The following is a 20999-nucleotide window of genomic DNA, read 5'->3' on the forward strand; positions in this document are numbered from 1 at the left end:
AGTCAGCCTGACCAGGCAGAACAAGAGAAGATGGATTTAAAAGGAAAATAGGTAGAAAAAACTGCAGCAAGAGAGGAGTAGGAAAATGGTATTATATATAGAATATTACCATTCTCATTTATAAGAGACCTCTGACTAAAGGGAGCCCAAATCACATGTGTGTACCTTTTCCAATTTCCTTCTCCTCAACTGGGGGAGAGAGGTGGGAGGTGCCAGAGGGTGCCTGAGGTGCTGGGATGGAGGAGGATCCTGCACCTTGTGCAGGGCACACTGACCTTTCCCCACCGGGGATAAGAGTGTGCTGGAAGTCAGGGACACAGCAGGGACTTTGTCATGGTCTTCTCTTCCCTTTGCTTCTGGAACAATCCTACCCTGGGCTGGGAGGCTGATTTAACTGCATCCCCTTGTTAGCTCCTATGGGATCCTGCTGCTCCTCTGCAGACTGTCAGTCATGAAGTGCTTTAGACACTTATTGGCAGCTAAATCAAGAACTTGTTTCACCCATATCTCTGCTCAGCTAGAGGAATGCAGAGACTGCCCGAGGGCTGCATTTCAAAAGGTAAATTCAAATGTGATGCAATCCCATTACAGGTTCCCTGTGCAACTTGGAACTGGGGAGAGTTGAAAGCCATCATTTGGTAGGGAGGAGGCAATATGGATTCAGTGTCACGAGAGAAGACTCACAGCTTGGTCATCACATCGCTTCTCTGAAAATATCCAAAGGCAACTGCAGAACATCAGGTGACTGATTATATTTCTGTTTCTGCTGTTCATGCAGTATTGTGACTTTGGTCAAGACAGTTAAAGCTGGATATCTTGCAGTGCCTCTCTGGAAATTAGTTTAAAAAAAAACCAAACTAATAAAAACAAACCAAGAAAAAACAGTTGAAAACCTATGTCAATGAAATATCCTTCATATGAACAAAGATCATTTATTCTTATCATTATAATACTAAATTGAAACATTCCATGGAAGATAGGTGCATAATTGATAGTGATGACCTTCACAGCAAAGTAGAGACATGTTTCAAGCTAAGCAACTGGTCTATAGTTATTGATGATATGTTATTGAATTATTTAGCACAGCCTGAATGAAGGAAATTATATTTGCTGTTGAAAACTACAGCAATACAGTAACAATGGAAATTCTTAGAGGAGAACTGCTAGATTTCATATGCAGAGATGATGTTGAAGCAATATGCATTGTATATAATTTCAGATGTGGGGGGAGGCTACCAATTAGGCAAATTATTAAGCCTAGTAATTTAAAAAGAGAATGTTAGGGATAGAAGAGAAAATAGGTGCATTAGCAAACCCTTACAACAGATGGCAAAGTGTCCTCAGATCCTCTAGTGGTAAAAAAAATCCGATATATATAAACTTTCAAAGAATATTTTATGTGATGATATCATCTAGAATGCACTGACTCTGAGGACTCAGAAAACTATCTAGGAGACATTCAACTAAATTATTTAGCACAAGATGACAGGAAAGAATTAACGAAAGAAATTTTCCCATCTAAAAGTTAAAGCAACAATCCACTCTGTATCCACTGTTAAAGCTCAGGGTCCAGATGGTTGCCCAATAGAATTTTTAGCAAACATTTGGAGAGATAATAAGGCCTGTAACAGTAGATAATTACTCACTTCTATATGGCTCAGTGCCCCCCTCATCTACATTTGTTTCTGTAGCAGGTTTTTTGCCAAAAAAAAAAAAAAAAAAGTAAAAAAAAGTAAGCAGGCCCTCAGGTTTTTGGGTTTGGGTTTTGTTGTTTTTTTGGGTTTCTTTTTGGTTATTTTCTCTTTTTTTCTTCCCTGTAATTTGTAATATTGTCTCTATTTTATCAATTTAAATGTCAAAATCTAGGTGTTTGTCATCTTGCAATCCATGGGACAATCTTGACAACTCAGAAAGGTGAGTCTGCCTTGAATACAATGAAATTTGATATATGGAATGTGACTTTAGATTATGTTTTGGTTTTTGTTGGTTTTTTTTTAAACTTATTCAGTCCATGTGAATAAAGAGAATGTGCACCACAGAGCTACATAAACTGGTCGTATAATTCCCTACAGTAAACAGTAGCAATACACTGTGTTTTACACACATATTTTGCAAAATGGTCACACTTGAATAGAAAATGAAAGGGAAGGGATAGACCAAATGGTTCAGGTCAGAAATTATCTCTGCTCCTTCCAGCAGTTAATGGGGAAAGAGGAAATTCAAGTCTGTTGTTCTAAATACTTAGGTGTAAAACTCCTTGCCGGGTTATGGGAGTTGCTATACATTTGCAGTTAAAATTTATGCCTCAGTCCTGAAAAGCACTAATGTGAAATGTATGGGCTATGAACCAAAACCAGTGTTACCATCAGCAAACTGAAGTGCAAAAGCAACACAGTTAAAGTCAGTAGAGCTGTGGCAATGTCCTAGATCTTACTGTTTACTTGATATTTTTTTCCTCCAAAACCAAATGTGCATGTCTAAAGCACAAAGATGCCGATGTCTTTGAGAGGGCCATGAGAAAGAAAGTAAATGGTTGGATGCTGCTGCTTTTCATTTTTCTTTAATTGGATAGTGTTCATCTGTAGAGCCAATGGGTAGCCAGCTTGAGCTTTAACATACTTCAGGTAACAAACTTCAGGTGGGTGAACAGATTGGAGATGTGCTTTCCTTGAGCTTGGGCTGAGCAGAGCTCCAGGCTCGGATTCTCGGCTGCTGTAAACTGGCACCATTTCAATTAAATCAATGGTGCAGCACCAATTTGCAGCAGCTGATGGCCTGACCCCTTCATTCTCTCACCCTCTCAGCTGCTAAGGAGTGAGATGGCCATTAGTCCAGTCGTTAGTGAATCATCTGGACAAGACAGTTGGAAGAGGATACTGCATAAATAGATAAAATGAGAATTAGTAAAATTCAGGGCAGGGGAAAGACATCAGAACAAAAAGAAAGAAAAAGGGCATGGAACACAAATTTCAGAGGAAAACTGAAGATAATAAAATAGTTCTGATTTACTGATATGCTTATACCACTTTAAAAGGAAAAATAAAAAGCTCTATGAAGAATTAAACCAGCAATGTTCTGAACACTGGAAAACTAGCAAGATAGCAAGCAATATAGAAGACTTTAATCTACTGTTTCAGCTATAGAGAGGATAAATTCAATAATGAAACTCTTTTTGCCTATTTTAATTAGAAACAAAAAAAGAAAGCTCCATGTCATTTTTTCCCTTGCTTTCTCTGCTCTGGGCTGGATCTGAAGTGAGGATTTATGCTGAGCCTTCCTCCCACTCCCTGCTCCACAAGGCCAGATTCTGGGTGTCCATCATCCTGCTCATTTCCATCTAGCCTAGCAAAGTGGGCTTACGGGACATCTGTGCAGAAATCTATCCAGACCCTCAGTACCCACCCTGAACATCTGACTGACTCTTTTTTCAGATCACGTGCACAGCATGGTTTTTCACGTTTGTCCACAGGGAAACTCTCACCCCTCCTCTCAACACCTTGCATCTCAATTTCTATAATATCCCTTTTATCTGGGTGTGAATGCTGCAGACAACTTTTCTTTTGACGTAAAAACTGGTATTGTATCTTTTTTGCCCTTCATGCCTTCACTCTTTCCCTGCTTTGAAGAAGTGCAAAAGGCAGTCATGGCTCAAGATTGTTTCTGTACATAATTTCTCACTGCTCTCAAGAGGTTAATTCCAACCTCCAGCTGGCACGTGGTGTTTAACCTGCATGATCAGTTTGTGGAATTTTCAATTATTTTGTTCTTTCCACTGTACTTATCCCCATGGGGTTTCACTGGCTTTTCCTGTGAAGAAAAGCCACAACATCTCTGCAGTCTTCTTCAAATTCCTTCTTAAAGCTCTTACTTGCTGTAACACCTTTGCAGAAAGGCTGTCAATACATTAACAACAATAACCAGTAGTGTTCTGTTGTTCCCAGTATTCCTGAGGGGCTCTTTAGATTTTGCCTTTGTCTTGCCCAGTATTTCGAGGGTAGGGACCATTTTTTGTCTCATGTTTAGAAAGTAGCTGACACAATGACATGTTTCTGTAATTAATGTGCTCAAGTTTTTCAGTAAAAGAAATAATAATGAACATCTGAGCTCTGCTGAACTTGTTCAAATCATGCCTTTTCTTTCTATCAATGTTGGATAAACTTGATACAACTTGAGACGAAGTTCACAGACATGAGCACAGTGTATGACCATGGAAATCATAAAGCTGCCCTACAGGAATGGAGGTAAAACAGACTGAGGTGTTGCACGACTGAAGTTATTGCTTGGACCCCTTTGATTAGTGAATAAACTCAGGGAAGCAGTGATCTTCCTTAGAGTGTCAGTCCTGAGACGAGATAATCAGGACAGGTCCACATGGGGATACAGCTGTAAATATTCAATTCATTCACCTTTTTTTTTTTTCATGCTGGAAATCAGAACATCAGAAATCACAACAGAGAAAATATTTTTTTCTGCACTGACTACAGCACTGGAAATTTTTGTCATAATGAGGAATGTGAAGAATTATGCTTGTTAACTAAATTCTGCATCTTAATCAAGCTAAATTCAGCCTATGTTTAAAGAACAGGATTCATTGTACTAGGTAGGAATTTCACTAACTTAGAACTACAGTTAAACCATGAGCAATGCAGAAAAGTGATGAAGTTATTCTTATCTGACTGACTGCTGAGTCAAACCCCAGCACAGTGCTAGATAGCACTCTGACACAAGAATTAAAATCTTTGGGATTAGACAGAGCTTGGAGCACTTGGTTTTAGACAGTTAATAGCACTTTTCTCACAAGAATTCAAGACATCAGCCCTTTTAATTTGACCACTTCAGGAAATATCCTTTCTGGGATGTGGTACAAGTGACATGGCTGTGGACTCTGTTTTGGCTGAGCACAGGCTGCTCAATACTGCTGCTCACACTGCATCAGAACTGCTGGGGAAAGGAGCAATTCAGCATCATCAACTTTTAGGACTGACTGTTGGTGGTGGTCCTTCCATGATGGAGATAATTTATCCCATTTCCCAGCACATTCTTTCGGAAGGTGGGGTAGAGTCACAGCAGAAGCAGTTTCAGCTCAGGCAGAAAGATCTGTCTGCCAAGGAAAGACTGGACTATGGATCCAGCTATTCATTTTGAGTACAAGGTGTGTCCTGATTCCGCTTCTCAAACCACAGAATTTCTGTATTTTCTTGGGGGTAGGGAGACAAAAAGAAAAAGGGATTGTAATGGGTGATGTTTGTCTTCTTACCCATACCAAGAACACATTTCTGACCCCACCATCTGTCAGACACATAACCCAAAAGAGAGGAGATACTTCTTTTATTTCCCTTTTTTAAAAACTAGAAACATGCAAAAAAACCATTTGGTCACTCAGAGATGGACCCTCAAGGGTGACAATCCTGTGACAATATGTGTCCTTTTGGAATGCTGGTGTGTCTGGTTTACTGCCAAAGATATTGTTGTGTTACTCTCCCAACTGTGCTGTGCTTAGCTCTTGAGTGAGCTGCAGTCAGTGTCAGATATACTATACAGGGGTTATACAGACATATGTCCACCTATGTATGTAAAAGTTATTGTTATTTCTGCATTACCACAATGAACAGTTCCTCTCTGGGTTGCTTTTTTTGCCTTCTTCTTCCTTAACAGCAGAGATTTTTTAGCATATATGACACACAATTTGGCAAAAGTCAAAGCAGGACAGCATTGCTGAGGCAAAGTGATAGCAGTATGTGCTGAGCCTAAGGCTACAGCCAGAAAGCAGCTGTCAGTGGACAAGTAATAGATGCACTGGAAGACAGAAAGCCCACACAGTTACAAAAAGTGGCATATTCCTTGAATAGAGTAACGAATAAAAATGGCCAGGAACTACGAATCTTTGTTCCCTAACCTCCTGGCTTTTAATTCACAGATTTCATCCAGTTCTTTTCCAAGCCCTAATTGCTTCTTATTAGTAAAATTGAATTTATATCTGTCTTCAGCAACATTTCTTTAGGCTATTATACTACACTTTCAGGTTTCTACCTGAAAATAAGATGCAAGTTTGGATGGAATTTTCATATTCAAGGTCAAATTCTGTGCCAAAATGGAACTTTTCAAAGTGAGAAAAAGTTCTCACTCTTAAATATTACATTTTTTTAATATGTCCTATTCATAGCTTTTAGCTGAGAGCTGAGGAAAAATAATTTGCATAGCTAGGTAACAATGAATGCTCATCTCTATGCCAAGTTTATGGAAATTGTGAAGGGATGGGACTCTGTCATTCTGAGCTTCACCTCTTGAAAATGCTACAGTGCTTCCAATTTTGATGTTGATCTAGGAAAGGTGGAAGCACTGTGAGAACACAGGCAGTTTAATGAGCAGTCTTTTCTCTGTGAGGGGCACATTAGCATTTCTAATCCTGTGTAGTATCACACCAGTTCCAAAGCTCTGTGTTCACAGGATGGCACAAAGTCAATTTACGCAAACCAGTTACTTGGTTCAATAAATTTCCTTCTGACCATGACTGGAAATATGCTTATGCTTTGAAACATGTCTCTTTTCTTGTCAATGTGGGAAAGATAGGAGCAGTCAGTTTGGAATCTAGGGGCTGGGTACTCTGGAGACAGACACAGAGGAGCCCCGAGGCTGCACCTCAGTGTGTGCAGGAACAGCACCTGACCCCAACTCATTCCTAAGCACCTGAAAACACCATGAGAGAGAGTGGAGCTGCTGGTGTGTGGGAAAAAACATCCTCCCTCCTCTGTGACAGTGTAGCTGGGCAGTGTAAATATTTTTCTGGATTCTTGGAACATGCTCAAAGTACTAAACCCATAGTCCATCTGCCAGAGACCAATATTTGCCTGAACATATCCTACAGGCCAAGATGATACAATCTTCTTGTAAGCCAGATCTACGCCCTCTATATCCTTCCCTTTTTACTGGCTAGTCTATATTGAGCAGCCTTTCAGACTGTTTAGAAAGAATGGAAAATGTTCTGAAGTGGCTACATGATTTGAAGGGCAGTAATAAATGAAGCTTTTTGTCTTTATGTACTGTACAATAGTCAGCATATTTCCTAAAAAATTCTGCCTTCTGCAGTTGTTTTCAAGTGGGATGTGAGTTTTCTCAATTATGAGATAATTTTATTGAGATTCATTGTTTCCTTTATTATGAATTCTTTTTCCCATCAGTAACTATTTATATGTATTTCCTTTTCCCCAGTGATGAAGAAGTTGTTGTTTGATTGCTTGAATTTCAACATTATGAGGTCAATGCCTTTGCTCTCCACTTATGAAAGCAGGTAGGAGAACACTTCCCTGTATATTATATCTAATGAGGTGAGCATGAAAAATATGCCTAGGGCTGCAGAAGGGCTCTCTATTAAAGCAGTTGTCATGAAATTCCTAGTAAAGAGAAAAATGAGAACAGTTGCCTTGATCAGCAGATGCAAAAAGATAACTTTTTCTTGTGACAGTGGAAAGGTCTCTCATTTTTCCAGGCCCTACAAACTAATGAGGAATCTCACATAAAGTCAACAAAAAAAGTTGCATGGAAATTGCAGTGGGAAAGAATGGGCATGTACTGCCTCATTGAACAAAGGTGATCACCCAGATGATATCAGCACAGAAGGACAGTTTCCCTTTCATCTGCAGCTCAGAAGAAGACACGTGCCCTGAAATATTTAATATGTGCAATCACTGTGGATGGAAATAAATGATATTCTCATCTTTCTCTCTCTTCTGCCCCTAGTCATCTAGCAACTCTCATAACTGGCATATGCTATGGCTCAATGACCTGGCTTCATTCACAACCAAATCAGTACTAAAACAGTCAAAATGATAGATAGCAGCTTATCAATAATTGAGAAGAAAGGCTTAGAGATGTCCCATTATCTAAATAATTAATGCTGCACATGGGCTTTGTAATTCCTTAATAAAACTGACTGATTGATTTGCTTAATTAATTCCTTCTTTGACAGGCTTATTGCTTTTTTTGGAGACAGGGCTGGACAAAAAGTTAAAAAAAGGCAAAAATAAAGAAAAATAACATTAAAAGGAAGACTCAAAATTCAGAAGGAAAAGAAAGATTTAAAATCTTTCATAACATTTAACCCTCCACTGGAGAATAGAAGAGATGTTGGACAGTTAATTCTGCCTTACATCCCAGACTGCCCTCAACCTCCTCTATCTCTTGTCAAGCACAAAAATGGCTCCAGAAATGGAAATGTCGACAACAGAAAAAAACACCCAACAGATTTTTTCTGCCTCCTTTGCATTTCCCCTTGTTTCATGTCCCTCTGCAACTGATCAAACATTATGATAAACCATAAAGTGTCCCATGACCACACCAGTAGTAAACTTGGTTGAGCCTTAAACACTTTTGAATAAATCGATCTGAATGAAATGTTTAAAGCCCTCTTCAGTTCAACAGCAATAATTGCTTTGAAAGTTGGCTGCTGCCACCGCTGCACTGCTCTGTCATAAATGAAATGTTTCCTCAAGTTGGAGGGTTTATCTTTGGGGGGAAAAAAGTAAGTGCTGGCTCAAAATCAGCAGGCACTGTCAGCTTGTTGTCTTTACATTTTTACTTTATTGTATTAAATTTGCTTAAACTGCTGTGGAACTGCTGTTGTTATCTTGTGAGAACCTCTCCAAATATCAGTGGGTTTACCCTTGCTGCATCTCCTAATCTGGGTAAAAACAATGTGAACATGATAAGGGCAGCCACTGGAACCTGCCCATAAGGGTCATCTAAGCAATTCCTACATGGTGAACACACCCAGACCATGATTCAGTTTATGTGTCTGAGCAACAGTTTTGATCCAGACACACGTTGCCATGCCTCTAAGTAGATATTTTACATATTGGGCTCCATGCAAAGCTGAATTTATGTCTAAAATCTGGAGACACCTTGCCCTAAAATAGGACTGTGTAGACCTGAACTAGGGATGAAGCAATTTTTTATTTCTAGAAAGCTCCTCTGTTTCTGAAAGCTCCTCTTTAACCTAGACAACACTGACCCAGACCTCAGTTAGCACCTGCTGCTAAAATGCTATTTTGCATTCAAATACCTTGCTTGGAAAATCTGTTTATTTAGGGTTGCCTTAGGGAGATTACCCCATTATCTTCCTCTTTACTAGATAGGGAAAAAAAAGCAAAGAGTGAACTGAACCTGCTGAAAAGTGAGCAGAGTTAACAGGTTGTGTGCCCTGTGCAGGCTTGGCAGGCCAGCATGCCATACTGTGTGAAAGCAGTCTGCAGGGAAAGTGTAGATTACTGTGCAGACATGGTTTCTGGTTTAATTTCTGTTATATGCTAATTCAGAGACCCTTACTGTATAGTGAAATCTGCAATGCAGACATTCTTGTAGGTTTTAACTGTGGAGAAGGGATCATTATCATGCTCTTGACAAGCAAGGGAAAAGGAATGTGTGGACAAGACGACTCAGATCAATATTCATCACTAACTGTGTTGAAAAAAAAAGGTAATAATTTGACTAAAAATTATCCCAAATTTTTCATGTGATAACTAAATTACATTCCTGGTTTTTCTAGAGGATCTGGGCTTTGGTTGGTTAGTTGGTTTTTGTTTTTTTTTTTGTCAGAAATATAATTATTAGGACAGCCTCACCCTTTTCCTTGGAGCTTGATCCCTTTTAGATGAAAGACACTAGAAGAATGAAAAACATGAAAATGGAGAAGGTTAATGTGAGTTGTTGTTAAAAGTTAACAAAACTTTAACTACTTCAAGGTTAGTTGAGACAGGCAGCTTCAGGTTAAGTGTTGTACGTCTTTCTCAATCTATTGAGAGTGAAGTAGAAAAAAACTGTATAGGCTGTCTGAGATGGATGGGTAATTCTGACCAAGATTTCAGGTGTATGGTATTTCAGATATGTCTCATGTTGGCAGTGGTGTACCATTTTCTTTTATGATGATTTCACAAAACAGTCAAAAAATTATTTTTTCCTGAGGACCAGGTCTGTGACTGGTCACTGGCCTACAGTGTTTATATTCAATCAGTTATTCAACTCTTGTGTATGTGTATGAGGATCTGAATCTTGAATGATACATTAAATTGAATGCACAGCTGAGGGAAATAATTAGCAAAAGAAATGGCTTTCTTGAGACTCATGATGAGGTTTCTAGGCTCATCATAGGGGAGATTTTGACACAACCAAGACAACTCGTTTTCAGCAGTTCTTCAGCTACATAATCCACTATCCCTCTACTCAGCATTTCAAACCACAAAATCACCGAGACTTACAATTTCAGCATCTTTCCAGAGCCAGTGTCTGACATCAGCATTACTCACTGCCTGACATGATCAAGCCAGTTATTTCCTTCTGCCTCATTTGTTCAGGATGGCAGCACCCCTAGAAAAAAGGATGGACTTTTTAAGCTAGAGTTCTCATGCAGAAGGCGGAGCCTGAAAATTTAACACTGTTTAAATAAGATTGCTTCTCTAGCCTGTTAAAAATGCTGTGACAGGAGAATTGGTGCATTATCTAAGTCACATGGTTTGAAAACAGATACAGTGTCTTTTATTTATAGGAGATTATTTGCCAGTATCTTTTTTCCCCCATGGACACAAGGGTGTGATTGTAACAGGTCCAGGCAGTATTGAGATATTCTGCTTGCACTTCTCTTCCTCATGCTCCTGTGTTAATCCCATACAGAAGCGCAGGAAAGGGCTTTGTCTTCCCAGATTGGATTTCAAAGTCTAGCCCTAACATACTCTAAAATCCTAGATAAGTATTTCCAAACAGTTTCCACTTAGTCTTCAAGTGGAAACTGGAAAGCAGTGTTTAATACTCAGAAGAAGTTTGTAAATAGTGTGAGGAAATTAACTACTTTTGAAATGCCAATCTAAATGGAAAACATAAGCTATTTGTACTGCAAGTCTCCCATAGTGTTCCATCACAATAGCTTATGTATGTGTGCAAAGTATTCTCCTTATGGTCTAAGATATTTTCTCAAACCATGAAGATGTTCCAGATCTCTCTCCAAAAGCCTGGAGTTGTTTGCTGTGGCCCCCAGCTCAGCTGTGGCAATGGATTGCACAAACTGCCTGACTTTGTCTCGTTCTTCTGGGTTGTTTTTTGGCTCATGGAATTTGTTTACATGGGCACATAGAAAATTGGTCTCATTTCCAGTCTCACGGGAGGCTCTCCTTGGAAATTATCTAGAACAGTTGCTGTTGCCTAAAGAAGTTCATGCTGGAAGCCCAAACACAGAGCAGAAATATTTCTGAAGCTATTTATGATGTCCATATTCAAAGTCTCCCAGGGGACTGGCTCTGCTGGGTCAGGCAGATGGTCCATGACAAATGACAAAGCAAAACCTATGCTGTTTTCCTCAGGGCTTCCTGTTCTTCCCATTTCAACTGAGCTGCCTAGTCCTGCTCTCCACTTTCCCCTCACTGCTTGTAACTTTGGGTCAAATGAGAATTTCTGCAGCACAACTCCTGTGTATTTTATATTACTGGAATGGACCATGATGTCTCATGGTGCTGTGTGTTTTGCCTGAAAGGTATTACCTCTGCACAGGATGGGAAAAAACTTGGCAGTGCCTGTCAAGTAAGCTGCAGTCTCAAAGACACAGCCTTCAGCACAATATTTTGGGAGAAACTAGTCATCCGTCTGGTCCACTGGTCTGATACTGTTTTCTCTGAGCTGAATATGAATATGAAGCTGAATACCTGCCAGTGGAATTGCAATCATTAAGGGGGGAGAAAATAATGAACTCTAATTTTCAATTTACTGATTAGGATGTTTGTTTATGTTCTGCCTCTAAGGCATCTTGTAACAGCAAACTATCATATTTTAGTTCTCACAAAGCTCTGCAGTACAAAACAAAGATGAAGTGTTTACAATTTTGTCTTAATGAAAAAGAACATCATTACATTAACTTTCACTTTGATTGTATTGAAATCTTTATTTCAAATTAAAAATAAACCCTTTTGCTTTAGTGTAGACATGCATATGCATGTATATGTGTATATCAGAATTTCGGCATGACTTGTATATATACTCACATATATCCATATACTTACCCATATTTTCATGAGTTGTATGTATGTGTGATTACTTATTTCCATACTTATTCCCTCTCATCTTTCTTTTTTCTCAGTGTTTAATGCCATATTCAAAATAAATTAATTCATGCAATGGGGACTAGTGTTTATAATTCAAAAAACTGAATTTTCCTAAAAATGTAGCCTTTATACTTACCAAAATAATTAAAATTAAATCTTTCAAAATTTTTTTAGAGGTGGAAAGAAATATAGAAAATGAAAAAAAGCATTGTGTTTTTTCACTCCACCATTAGGCAACTTATAGTTGTGCGTGACTAGAAATTGTTGCTTCTTTTTCTTTTACAGAAATTGGATTTAGAGAAAAACATAAAGTTTCCCAGTTTTCCCAGTAGCAGTATCTCAATTCTTTTTAGTACAGGGAAACAGTCCTCAAGACCTTATAAATAATGTCAATGTATAGATTATTTATATATCTTCATTTATATACATACATATATACATACATACATATATATATACACATACATATATACACATACATACATACATATATATTTTTTTTAAATTTTTTTTTGGAATTGTTTTCCTGGGGAAATAATAATAATGCAGTCCAGTGATGCTAGAGATTTTATGGGTACCATGTATGAAACAGATGCTTGCTTAATTATTTCTGGCATATAAACATGAGCTGAAAAATTCAAGATCATAGCTGCTGTAAAGAGGCTGATCCTAAGGAAAAGAAACTGAGATTCTTGAGCTTTAGCTATGGGATAAACCTTTGATCCCAAAGGAGCAGCTGACCATGTTAGTGCATAGGGCAAAATTAACTTTGTGCATCAGAAACTAGTGGTGCACACAGTTACTTCGAAATTATTTGAAGGATTGAGAAATACGAGGTCTGCCTAAATCTTCAGTGGAGTTGAAGCAAATTGGGACTTAAGGAAAAAGAAGCTGTAGAACAGGATAGTGTGCAAGTCACCTCAAACCCATGAGAAAGACATCCCCTCTCATACCCAGAGACACTACCTACATGCATGCATAGTTTTACTGAGTTATTAAGGATATCACATAATCAAAATGTGATCTGGAAAATGGTCAAATGCAGCATTTATGGAATTTTGATTTAATAGCTAAAGCAGATGCCTAATAATTATGAGAGTCTGAATATGTGCTTGGTGCATAGATGACATCCTCCTGCATCAATAATCTTTAATGGACACATATCAGAAGATAACTAACATGAGCACAGTTCATAATGCCCAGACATCTGTATATAAACAGTACTGAGATGATGATCATTGCTAAGTTTACAAAACCAGAGACATCAGGACCAGCCAGTCTGATGGGCTTTGGACACATATGCAAACTTCTATATTTATCTGAACCCAACCCTTTTAGTTTTGACCATTGCCAAGAAGAGCATTGATCCATATCTTATTTCAAAGTGGAACCACAATAAACATCCAACTGAAAATTAATAAAGTTTGTTAAGCCATCAGTTGCTCTCCAGCAACACTGAAGAATTTCTGAACTGGCGTTTATTGAAATGCAAATCACTGATCCTAAGTCCCACAGCCTTCATAACTATCATTTAAAAATTAATTGCACAGACCAAATCATCTCAGTGCTTGAGTATCTGCCAGTTGAGAGTTCTTTAACTTCTGGTGTTGATAAATTGCTGCAGTCCCTTCCTGTAACACGTTCTGTGCTGACTGCAGACAGTAAAGAGGAATTAACTGGTTTCAAGGGAATAAGTTTCCTTGTCTTACTGCATATGTTCACTCATAATATAAGGCATGGAGCAACAGCAAACCAACAGGTTGCACTGCCCATGACTTTTCCAATACTGAACTTATGTTATTACAGCCTGAGGCAGTTATGGGTTTCCCTTGTGGTTTACAGTGGAAGAAAGCAAGTTCAGGACAGCTCAAATAAATTTCTCATTCCCTGTGTCACTTTAGAGGGCAGAAAACAGCCATAACATACTTTGTTGTGGCCAGCCCTCCTCTCCAATTCCTGTCTTCTCCTCTTATACAAACTCCTCACTATAAACTGAGACTGAGAGGGATCTTAATCTCTTCACATAAGTTTTCACTGATTGGAAAGGCCCAGAAAAGAAGCGGGCCAATCCTTGGGCCTTTTACCATTTCTGTCCTCTATGAGAAGAACAAAAGAATTTTATATGACTTAAATATCAACCTGGTTTATATATATATTTTCCTACCTTAATCTGTCTGCTGACTGTACATTCTCCTAAATCTCAGTTTGCTGTATTCTTGAAAGCCTCTCCTTGTGCCTTTGGGAAATACCTTTCATCTTAATGCCTCCAGTTTTATTCCATTTAATGTTTCTCCTCTTGACTTGCAAACATCCTGGTGTCAGATGAGTGAAGAAAGTGTCATGTTAACCTAAATGATGCCACTGCAGCACTAAAAACAACACAGCCCATTACAGGAGAGGCCAAATGCCCCATAGGGAATCCTGAGACAGGAGTCTGTAGTGTCCGTGTATTGATTGCTTTCTCCTAAGTTATTGAACGAAGAATATATTATATTATGACTCTGGAAAATAGAATGTCCATTAATGTTCAGGGACTCTGCATGGATTATGTTTTAGGTCCTTTTGAAGACTGGAAATCTCTGAAAATACAGTGCATTTCTAGCTGATTGGGAGTTGTGATTTTTTTGTGTGTGTGTGTGTGGTTTTTTTGTTGTTGTTTTTTGTTGTTGTTGTTGTTTATTGGGGGCTTTTTTTTTTGGTGTGGTGTTTTCTTTTTTTTCCTAGGTTTTGTTTGGTTCAGTTATTTGGGGTTTTTCCAATAGTTTTCCGCAAGAAGTAAAAGCTCTAATAAGACACATCATGCAATGACTAATTATTTTGAACAAACATATAATCAGAGTCTAATTATAATCCAAGTTGACCAGGCTTACATTTTATGTTTTCTTTACTTCATATATAAGTTGCTAGCTAAAAGCAAATAAAATGTTATCACCCTTATCACTGCCATCATTAGGAGTTTTGCTTATTGTTTACATCTATGGGCTCTATTCTCACTTTGCAGTTCCACTACAACAAAGGTACAATAGGGAAAAATAGACAGTCCTGCCTCAAATAGTTTAGATAATTAATTTAATGGGTAGCAGCCTGACAGGCAAATACAAGAAAATTACAAGATAACATTTATGGAACAAGAATGCCATTATAGCCTCCAAGTAAAGATTCAATTCAGTTTTCAGTAAAAGCTGTAATGAAATGTATTCATTTCTTTCGTTAAAAGCATAATCAAACTTAGATCTAAATTTTCAAATGGGCTACTAATTTTGACTGTTTTTATTTCCAGGTAAAGCCCATTTAAAGGAGCCTACTTTTCAGCACATGGGAATACAGGCCATGTATAAAATGAGATATTTTGAATTACTAATAATTTTGAAAAATTCAGGCCATATTTGTTAATGAAAATCAAATCACTTAATTTTAAAAGGAAGATTTAACTATCTGGAAAATTTTAAGTGAGTCCTCTAAAGAGTTTGAACGAGTTTAGAATTATTCCTTTGGGATATTTTATGGATAACTCAATCTCTTTCCTGCCTTTCTCACAAATGAGTTTACCTTAACATTGGTCATTTTGGGTATATATCAGATGTTAGAGTTGTTGTATGTTGCAGCTTAATAAAGCAACAGCAGCAACTACAATGAAACTTTAATCCAAGCTAGTTTATTATAATTTTTTTTATTAGTGACGTCATTTGTGTTAGAAATGTTAATGAAAACATGCTTATCTTTTGCAGCAGTTCTGATTAAAATTTGATCTCTAAATGGAGAATTTTCATTCCTAGTTTAAATGGGAAGTGAATGTCTGCTGGAATTTTCTAAACACTCGCACAACTAAGGGCTTGCCACTTCTCCAGAGTAACAAATCACTCAAAATCCAGGGCATTAAGTCAGACCCCTTCCACAATTCACTGTTTATTTTGAGAATCATCCAAATATGGAGCTCTTATTTTTCCCCCAGCCTGCTCTGTGCTAGTCTCAGTCTCCTCTGAACCTTTCCCTGTCCTGCAAAGAGCTGCTGTGCAGTTCCCTTGGTCTCTCCACTGAGTCCAGCCAATCCCCAAAATTTAATTCCTAGTGATCCAAGATGGACATTTAAGCAGTTGTCTTACAACATGGGAGTTCAGAACCACTAAGAGATCATCAAGTACAATTGTTAACCTTACACTGCCAGCTCTATCAACAAACCATGTCTAAGCATGAAAAGGTCTTTGCCTTTATGTGTTGATTTTTTTCTTTTCCCCCCTCGGGGAAACAAAACAAAACAAAAACAAAACCAAAACAAAACAAAACATCAAACCAAACCAAAACAAAGCAAAGCAAAACTGTACAGACTTAGGTTACTGAATGGGCAATTTTCTATCACAAAACCAAAGAGTCAGTCACACATATCTTGGAGAACTATACAAGTCCTATGCTAAAGTGGGTCAAGATTTCTTTATTGACAGTAGTTAGTGGCCTTGGTTCCTTGCTTTTTTTAATAGACAAGGACTTGTTCTTGTGAAACACTCCATAAAGCCTCCGGTTGTATCCAAAGAGCATTGCACCTGGTTTCAGTTCAGTAAGGTGTTTCTGTCAGTGCCTTTTCTTGCTTTCTAGAGTCATTGTGCTGGGCCTTAGCCCATGTGCAGAAAAGGTGTGACAAGATTGCAGAGGCTTTTAGATTTTTCTTTCCTGGTCTGTTGGTCAGTGGAGTACTAATGGACACTGGTGCAAGGAAAAGAATGACAAATCCTAGGACCTGCTGACCAGGCAAAATTGTGTCACCCATACAGGCAACTTGTGGCTTGATATAATCTCCCTGTAGTTAAACTCCATCTGTAAAATGGATGTTAGGACACTGCTATGGCAGGAGCTGTTGTGAGAAGGAAAGGGTGCATAATTAATAGATGACTAAAGGCTGGATGGCAAAATTCATTTGATGGTGGGGAGGTTCATAATGAATTTCTGACCTGGGGGACAAACATCACTGGTACTTCATTACTTCAGTACTGGGATGAAGAAAAGACCCTGTATCATTAAGCAGCTGGGAAGGAAGTGTAAATTGGGAGAAAAGAGGGAAGTAGATAATCATCTTTTTCAGTACAGTGAAGGAAAGTGGCTCCACTTTGCAGGTAAGGGGACTCAAACACTTAAAGGCAAGTTAAAACCACAGTTTAATCTATTTTCTTTACCTTTCTTTCAGGATTTATGATATTACATATAATATATCTTACATGTAATAAAATCTGTTTTACCCATTTGCTTTTTTTATCCTCTCTTTCTGGTCATTTGCACTAAAAACTTCATGTGACCTCTCATCAGAAAACTCACCGGATGTCCCTAAACCCTGGATTCAAAGAGTCTCACCTGTCCAGTCTTATCCATATTCTTTTGTAATTGTCTCTAGTTTAGAGGGCCCCTAATAATGAATTTATTTACTTTCCCTTGCAAAGGTTTCTATCACCTTTGTATAACTGAATATTTTTTTGGTCTTGGGACTTAAAGGTTAAGGTGACTTTCTCAGCTCTCTGATTCAGAAATAAAAGAATGTTGTTTCTAAGCATACTTAATGCTGTCTGTCATTCTGTAAACAATAAACTTTGAAAAATAGAATGGCAACAAGTGTTAATTTAATTTGGTGGATACCATCTGATTTTAAAAAGAACGTGGTAAAAAAAAAATTGCTTCTCTACTCAGGAAAAAAATGTAAAAACTACAAACCCAAGAAAATTGTCCACTCCCCTTTCATATGCAAGAATAAGTCAGTTGTAAGCAGTGCTAGATTGATCAAAGCATTTATTTGAAGTAGGCAGTGTTTAATATAGCTTAAATTTACACTCACATGGATGGTCTCTGTCTTCTGCCTCTTTAGTTGCCATTTGGAAAATATGTAGGGTGTTGTTTTAAAACATAAAAATTCTGAAGTGGGTGTCAGATAAATACAAACATTTCCAGCAAAAGTTCTGCTCTCTCCAAATAGGGCTATCTACTAGATATCAGAAAATCCCTTGAGAAAAAAAAAAGAAAAAGAAAAAAAAGAAAAAAAGAAAAATAAGCATTTCAGGTTAGCAGAACACAAGATTTACCCAGGGAAAACAAAGATTTTCAACCCCCAGTCCTGCATACTTTAGATGTTTTCCTAAGTTCAGTATTCTCCTTAGTTAAATAGGTGTTTTTCAGAGTGGCACAATCCTGAGGGCTTGAGGAAGACACATGGGTACAGCACTGGAGATATTTTTAAATAGTGACAAATGTCATTCCCCAGCTTTTTTTTTTTTTTTAAACAACTTTTTTTGAATCTTTGGTAGATTTTTTAGTCACTCTCACAAAGTGGATTGCACATAGAAGTGTCAAGGAAGAGACAGAATGGTGAATCTCCATCCCCAGGTCTCAGGTATATGAAGATCTGTTCATCCCCTGGCAGAAAACAAACATTATACAGGGGTTACATTAAGTAAAACCAGTGGTTTTGACTAAACCAGCATTAGTTCTATGGAATGCAATAACACTCCCTCAATGGCCTTTTTTGGCTATTCTTCATGCTAACCTCTGTAAGAAGTAATTACCCACATCATTACTGAAACTGGTTTAAGGCATCACTTCAGAAGGAAAAAGCAACTTTTTCAAGTTATTCCTCTACTGAAATGAGAAAATGGAATAGTTCCAGGCAAGGAAAAAAAAAAGTATTGCAAGGTGAATGAGGAAGGATATCAGCAAGATAATTTGGTAGATGATGTAATGGTAGCAGTATTATTTCTTTTCCTATTTGTAACTTTTTGTTTTAATTGAAAGATTGGACTAACTCATGTCACTAATCCCAGCCTTCTCTCATCCAATTTTCCATGTGATATATTTCATATTCAGCATTGTAGAGCACCTCTTATCAGCCCTGTTTAAATGTTTGTTCCTGTTGTATTTCTGTTGTTGTGGAACCTCCACAGATTTCCATCATGTTCTTTTGTCCTTTTGAAAATACTACCTTGTTCACAATTTCTTTATCTCATTCCAAATATGTGAATGGAAGAAAATAACTGCAAATGACTGTAGTATAAGTTAAAACTGCTAAATAAATTATATAGAAAAATTAAAAGCTGCAAGTATGCAGTATAATGCATATTTTATTATTTCCTCCTTACAATGTTGTTTAAAAATACATAACCACTTGATGTATGTATATTTCCTTGAGGAAGGTGCTCTGTAGCTCTGAGGCAGGATAAGTAGCATGTGATGTGGCAGCTGTAAAGTAACAGCATATTTTCCCATAAAAAGCAGAGTAAATGGGCACATAAATTCCATATAAACTGTCAGCATGTCAGCTATGCTAACACTGGGTAAGCTACTGCCCTTGAGCCTCACACACTTATGCACCATCATTTTTCAAACAATTCTCTCCAAGAAGTGATACTGCTCCTGAGGAAGCAACACTCTGACCACCCTTCCTTTGGCCAACTCAGCTGGCTTTCGTCCTATGCAAGACACAAAAAGGGATGAAACCCAGCCTTTATCTGGTATAGGTGATGTTTTCCTTGGTGTCTGAAACTCTGCAGGGAGTTTAACTATATTTTCTGATAGATTATCCCAGTCCAGGTTTCATCTCGTCTGGCTTCAGGTATCAGCAGAGCTCTGCATTTGAGCAAGGCTCACCCCAGGCTCTGCAGGCACTCGTGGCAGTCAGGTGGGGTGCTGGGCTCTTTTAGGGAGCAATTAATCTCATCTACTTTAGCTGTGTACTTTAGCTGACATGCATCACACCTCGAAAGAGCCTAGGGAATTTAACAGGCACCACCAACTGCATTATGAGTGTCTAAGCTAGAAGGCATAAATCAACTCTTGAATGCCTCCAGACCTCTAAAATAAAAATAAAAATGTTCTGCTAAATTATTTTTTCATTTGTTTGTGTGTTTTGAAGTCTATTTGACTACCCTACATCTTTGGAAGGAAGGATACACGTAAGTCCAAGTATCTCACACAAATGGCCCATCTTAGCAACCCCTATTAAGCTACCCATCTCATATTTCTTGTCTATATAAAGGAAATCTGAAGATTGCTTGTGTCTCCCCACACAGAGTGAACTGTGGAATAGGTAAAAGCTGTAGAAAGAAGGAATTATGATACAATTTTGATGAACTTCATGCAACATTGAAATGCAATTATATTCCAAATACCACACATGTCAGGAAAAAGATGCAACTGTGCATGAGTTGACCAAACTTTTTAGGCCAAAAATTTTGTAATTGTGTTTTATCAAGTTCATTATTTGTACTACTTATTTCAAAAAACTATTCTTAAAGTAGGGTGATAAAACATGTTGCTAATTTTGCAATGAAAATTTCTGTATATTAAAAATTCTTTCTTGAATGAAACATAACAATTTATGGATAAAGAAAGAACACAGGAAGAAGAATCCTCCTGACAAATTTGAAAAAGCCTTTTTTTGCCTTCAAACTTTTCAAATATATTTCAGGACAGGGAACCCATTATCCAGAAAACTTACAAAGGAATATTTGCTGACCACCTTAGATTAACTTCACATGTTCTGGACTGTGACACAATGGTCATCAAAGAAAAGCAATGTCAGCTTGAAGCAGTTAAAATTGTTGCATCAACAAAGAAAATGAAAGTCTCCCACAGTCACCCTTCATCTTCAAGGTCAAGCGTTCTCTGTCGACCTCTTGAAACATGCACACAACTAAATTATACAGGCATATCATTGTTATCATAAATACATTATGTACGCCTATTTTCATAGTTAATGTAAGAGGGTCAGAGAAAATTTTTACTTGATAAGGCGGGTCACTAACCTGAAAATGTTGAAGAACACTGCTTTAGATAGATGGACAAGGAAAGTCTTTATGACCTGATTTCCATGAACTTTAACTGAGTTTCAAGTGCTGAGGAGGTATTTTAGTCTACTGTAGAAAGCAAGCCAATCTGAAGATGTTTCCT

General features: G+C 37.8%; 1 long non-coding RNA gene across 4 annotated transcripts in view; it reads left to right on the top strand.

Moving 5' to 3' along the window:
* Nucleotides 1-20999, top strand: part of LOC135290112 (uncharacterized) — a 55903-nt gene that overhangs the window by 23241 nt on the left and 11663 nt on the right. For 2 of the 4 annotated variants that reach the window (XR_010352823.1, XR_010352824.1), the window contains exons 2-3: nucleotides 592-741; nucleotides 7210-7288. This is a non-coding gene — a long non-coding RNA (uncharacterized LOC135290112). Of the gene's footprint in view, nucleotides 1-591; nucleotides 742-7209; nucleotides 7289-7486; nucleotides 7650-18361; nucleotides 18448-20999 lie in introns of those variants that run through there. The other 2 variants (XR_010352822.1, XR_010352825.1) reach the window with 2 other exon arrangements.

This window comes from Passer domesticus, chromosome Z (genome assembly GCF_036417665.1).
Source record: "Passer domesticus isolate bPasDom1 chromosome Z, bPasDom1.hap1, whole genome shotgun sequence".
NCBI lineage: Eukaryota > Metazoa > Chordata > Aves > Passeriformes > Passeridae > Passer > Passer domesticus.